Genomic DNA, 6,000 nt, shown 5'->3' on the forward strand with positions numbered 1-6,000 from the left:
AAAATATACGGTGGATTCATCTCTTCTATCCATGTTTTTAGGATTCACAAACTCAATCCCAACACACATAACCTTCAACAACTAATGCAAACCACAAGCCGACAACGTACAATCAAAAACACAGCAAATAACACTGTTTCCGACTCAATAAATTCAATAAACATTGACAACCAGTTTCGAGAAGCATCCAACGACCATGTCGCAAATGAGCAACTAAAAAAGCTGAGATCTTTGGACAAAGAGACACAAAAAAACTTCAATAATATGTTCATAGAGGGATTCGAGCACTGCTGGAAGAATTCAGGCCAGAAACATGCCTGAAATTGGCTTCACGCGCTGATGCATGGGGTCAGCCCTGGCAGCATTCGACCAGCACGTGAGGGCATGTGGGGAAGCTTCTGCAGATGAGATTTCAGTGGGGGACAGATCAACAGTGTCAGTGGATGATTATGGCGTTGTTTTTTCAAATATTTAGTGGATTTTGTGTTCCTAAACTGGTAGGGTCACCCAAGAATTTTCCGATGACTGCTCTGGCTTCTGGAAACTTCTGGCTGTTTTTTTATGGCTATAGTGTTGCTAGAAATTCTTCTATAACAGATTTAGGGTTTTAGGCTTCAGTTTTGATGGTGGCTGTGACAAGCAAGGTTTAGGTCTCAAAATCATGCTCTGATACCATGTTGAATAATTAGGTAAAAAGGAAGACCTAATCACAATGATAGGTTTCTCCCTCTATTTATAATTTATGTCAAAGTGCATACCAATGAACATAATACCCTCACTAACTCTCACTTGTTTAACATTACACTCACACACTAACAATGCTAAATGACTAAGATAACCAACAACACAGACAAATACCTATGATTGCTTGCAGCGCAAGAGGCCTTATGAAGCTTTATCCCCTAATATCATGTCCAGTGAAACAAGATTTGTGAGACTATTGCTCAATCATTTTTGCATGGCTTTATGATCAGAAGTTGCAGAATCTTCTTTTTTGCACTAATCAGTGTTGGGTGAGACTGAATGTAGTGGAGGAGCTGTTTCTCTCAAGATTCTAGGGTTTCGGGAGGACAGACTGCAGGATTTATGGGACTCTGCTTGCTATTATGTGGTGCATTTGGTTGAAGATGCATTCGAGGATCTTTAGAGATACTTCTCTTTCACTTCATTTGCTTGGGATAGGGTTCTTTTCTTAGCCTCACTTTGGCCTTCAGTGATGAGTGCTTTTCCAAGAGTTCCTTCCACTCATGTTCAGCGTGACTGGAGAGATTTTATATACTGAAAATACTTTGTTATTTGTATTTTATTTTGTTATCTTTGGGTGGATTGCTGGTCCTCCATCTTGTGTATTATTTTTCTCCCCTAATAAATTTTTTTCTTTCCTGATTAGAAAAAGTAATTAGGTGGTCCACAAGGCTCACCCATTCCATCTACAGTCAATACAACCATTAAGTTATACCATTCTAGTAAGTGATTCCACTACCTAGAAGCTCTTTAATCCTTTGCACAACTCTTTGAATCAATGCAAGAACATCCCACACCATTTCATACATCATAGTCTAGGCAAGGTGTAGCAGCAATGACTATTTATATCTCCAACATTGCACACTTGTTATTTCCACAAAATGCTTTGATCTCCCTTGTTGAATGACACAATCCTTCCTTCTGTTTCCTTTCTTTCGATACTATCAGAAGAAGCAAAAACAAACTTCATTGAAAAGACAAACAAGAAATACAGAGGTCAAGAAGTATTCTAGAAGTTAAAGAGAACAAGGACCGAAAAAAAAAAAGGCCCCAAGCAGTCCATGTAGAAACTAAAAGAGGTAGCAACTAACTCCAAGGTATCAAAGTTCAGGAACCTCCCTTAATGCTAGAAAGTTATCCTCTTGGTTTTTATATCATATACCCAACACGAGCATGCTATCCTTAACGATAGTTACTTGCTCAGTTTGTACCAAACTTTGAAAAGGTCATGATTCTCCCATAAACATCCCCATTGCCAAGAACCCAAAGAGCCACACTTAATCAACTTGGTCACATTTAGGAAATCTCCTTTAATAAATAAGTTGCATAAATTCATAATCCTGCCTTTAAAAAGGGGCAAGTATATCAGCTTCAGAGGCTCCATCACTAGTTTCTGCTTAGGAAAAGAATGGTAAAGGCCTGTTTAGTTGTGGAAAACAGTTATCATTTTTCCATTTTTAGTTTTCCAAAGAATTATAAAAATGCTAACATATTTTTCCAAGGTTTATATTAAAGAGTTAAGAGGATAAAGGATTTGTTCAGCTGTGGGAAACAATTTTCATTTTTGATTACTAGATTTCCAAATAAATATAAATTCACACCTTGTTTTCAAATTTTCCAAAATTTATATAAGAAATCAAAATCTAGAACATAACAAAAAGATGTTTTCTAAATTTATTAATCTAAAAAAATAAAAAATAAAATAAAAAAAAAACGAACATAGCATTCTTGAAATTATTTGAGAAATTGGAAATGGAAAATAAAAATATTTTGCACTAATGAATAGTGCCATAAGATTTTGTTTTCATTTTTTTTTTTAACAAAATCTGCAAAACTTGTAAATTAAGTTGATTTTTTGTTATTTTTTGGAAAACTAAAAATGAATTGTTCAAGCCCTTAAATTTTCTGCAAGGAGCACTTGTCCAAATAGAAGTTAACCTTACCTTCTGGAAAACACTAATACAGTCACTGGCTAATGATAGAAGACAATATGCTGTCCGACATAATAATTACTAAAGTATGCCACAAAACTCTATTCATGAATTTGTGCTCTTAGCCTGGAATATGACATAAAAGCAATCATAAAAACAATTTTTTTCCCCTTAGCACTCAAAAAATAGGGGTGTTTTCTGGATACACTACTAAAATGGTTTTGGAAACATGACTAATCAAAAGTATTTTTTAATGTATTTCTTCTATTCTGTGCTTCAAATACGGGAAAAAAAAAGGGTCTGGAAACTTAACCAACAGGCACTAAAGAACCTCCAACACAACCCGGCAGTATTACATGAATTTCTGTTGCTAATGAGTTCAAAAAATACATAATTGTATCTGAATTATTAGAAACACAAATACCATGCCAGATTTTCACAATTAAAGCAGGTATGTGAGGTAACAAAACAGAACATGAGTTGAAAATTTAACACAAAAGAGAGATGTTAAATGACCTCACACAATGTAAAGTCAATCATTTAAAGTGATTTGGCAACGAAGCTAGTTTTCAAGGTTGTCTCTGAAGATTATCCGCTAGAAAAATGAAAGAAATGAGTTTATTCGGAGCATCCTTCTCTGACTCAGACTCTTGACCCCTTCTCGCTTAGCCTCTTCATTGTTATAGCTCGTCTCTCCTTTCATTGTTTTGGACAAGGTAGGTAGGCTCAATGCAACCCTCAGTAGAAAAAAATTTAATCGAATGTCTAAGATTCCTAAGAATACAAAATAAATCAAGCAAAATGGATCTTCCGGAAGAATGTTAACAGAAAATAGGAGCATCAAGAAAGCATCATTATAGTGACATTTTCTGAAGCTCAGTGTGAATGTATAAGGTGGGGGAAAAGAAACAAAATTTGGCAAATCAAACCATATATTGGAAACAATATTACAATAGAAAACATTATAGTACATTGTCTAACACGTAGTATAATGCAAGGGAAAATAAATAAATATTTAGCAAAACGGACAATATATTGAACCACAATATCAACAATATTGTGATATGTACAAGCACTGCATGGGGTATGTGTGTGTGTGTGTGTGTGTGTGTTCGGAGGGGGGGGGGGTGTTGCTTGATTTGAACAGCCTACTTCTAAATCAGCTCAGGTCAAAAGTTGGTGCATTTGGTGACTGCTCTTAATTTTTATAAAATTAGTCTAGCTTATTCAGAAAGGGAGAGCTGGCGCAATGGTAGAGTTGTCACCATGTAACCTAGAATGGAGGTCAAAGATTCATGGTGTGGAAACAGCCTCATGTAAAAATGCAAGGTAAGGCTGCATACTATACCCATCGTGGTCCGCCCATTCCCAGGACCCTACATATGCCCATTGGTCTAGCTAAATCAAACATAGAAACATGTCTGACTCAATCAAAGTAAAAATTTAAAGGATTTTCTTCCATTTTTATCCTTTATGAAAAATAAGCATGACAAAAAGCCCAACACCCAAATGAAAACATTATCTCCCTCTAACAATCCACACTTCCACTGATGCCAGCACCTTTGATGAAAAGCCTTCCTTAAAGCCCTTGCTACCCATGGTAATACGGGAACAAATCTAACTCAGTCAAAGGAAAAAATCAAAGAATTTGTCTCAATTTTTATCCATTATTATTATTATATTATTATATTATATGAAAAATAAGAATGACAGAAAGCTCAACACCCAAATGAAAACATTATCAAACAATCCACACTTCCACTTATGGCAGCACCTTTGGTGAAGAGCCTTTCCTTAAAGCCCTTTCTACCCAAGTTGCCATAGGAGCCCGCTCACACCATTGGCTGCCTCGCTGCTGCTACTGCCCTTGCTGACCTCTGTCATGTCTTCTATATATTTTCACATCTTTATTAATTAATACACATGCATATGTGTCACGGGCCAACTATTTTCACACCGTTGTGAAGGTCCGTGCGGCGCTAGATAAAGCACTCTTGCTTAACTAGCCAGCTTATCGTTTACCAACATTCATCCATGAAATACTTTCATTAACATTCATTCAAATAGGCAGCGGAAAGAGTAATCAATTCATGAAAGTCGTGGCAAGCAAGCAGTTGACATTGAAGCAAACGTAATTCATTAACATCACCTCCGTTGACATTGTGTGCTTAGCGAGGGAGGTAAGTAGGCTAAACACGTTGACAAAAGCTGGTGAGTTTTACAATGACTGATGAACACTCACCCTATCCTAAAGAGCTTTCTATGTCATTCTCACTCTAGCACTAGGAAACATCAAAGTGACCGAGGAGTCATACTACCTTATTTGGCATACAATGAAATAAATACTGGAAAATAACCCTACACTAGTATTTACATGATGGAAACTCATCCCAAACATACGAGACAAGCGGTCACAGGCAAGCATAATGCCCTGAACAAGCTTAGCTCGTGACAATATGCTTCGCTGTCTCCTGCATACACACCCCACTTTGTTTTTTTCCTCTGGAAAACATGTCTCCTCCTTTAATTTATCTTTTGTGCAAATTTGATTTGGCTTAATGGTTGAAATTAAAACAATTTGTTTTATTTTTATCTAACAATAAATTATATCGTTTTTATTTGTAATTATCAAATGAATGTCAAACAAAAATATTATTTATATTCAATCAAAAATTTGATTTATTACCTCTCACTTCTAACAAACAATTTTGCTCTAGACATTTAGTAGGGTTAAGAAAAAAAACAAAGAAACAAAACACATTCAGCTATTAGATACCAAAGAATTAAAATAATTTTAAAATATCTTCTGTTTGCTTTAAAAAAATTCAATAAAATAATATTCAGATTCAATGACTTGTCAGTTAAAATTCAGAATCGGTTCACAGAATAAGATTTGAATTCATTGTTCAAGGCTTGACACTTAATTTTACCAACTGCCCCGAGTGTGTGTGTGTGTGTGTGTGTGTGATTGTTTTCCTTTCTTTTTTGTTGCACAAAACTATCAATTAGCACTCATAATTTCAGATTAAACAATTTTATAATTGGCACTAGAATAAAATAACATAAAGCGTAGATATACTTAATTGCATAACAGAATTATCCAAGTGTCGAGAATACTTACCCTGCTCTTTAGGGGATCCAAAATAAATTAAAAGAAATACAACTCAAATTAGTAATTCCAGAGCCACTTTCAGGATACATTACAATAAAGCAATGAGCCAGATTCTACTGAAATGTGTAGTTACTATGTTAGCAAGCTCACGTTGAGAATTAATGCTTGAATAATGTCCATTGCTAAATAAGAAATTTAATTTCACAGCTTAAT

At 35.3% G+C, this 6,000-nt stretch overlaps 1 protein-coding gene across 9 annotated transcripts in view; it reads right to left on the bottom strand.

The window, feature by feature from the left end:
* LOC131164345 (uncharacterized) overlaps nt 1-6,000 on the bottom strand; it is a 45,987-nt gene that overhangs the window by 9,977 nt on the left and 30,010 nt on the right. The window lies entirely within an intron of this gene.

Source organism: Malania oleifera, chromosome 9 (assembly GCF_029873635.1).
Source record: "Malania oleifera isolate guangnan ecotype guangnan chromosome 9, ASM2987363v1, whole genome shotgun sequence".
Lineage (NCBI taxonomy): Eukaryota > Viridiplantae > Streptophyta > Magnoliopsida > Santalales > Ximeniaceae > Malania > Malania oleifera.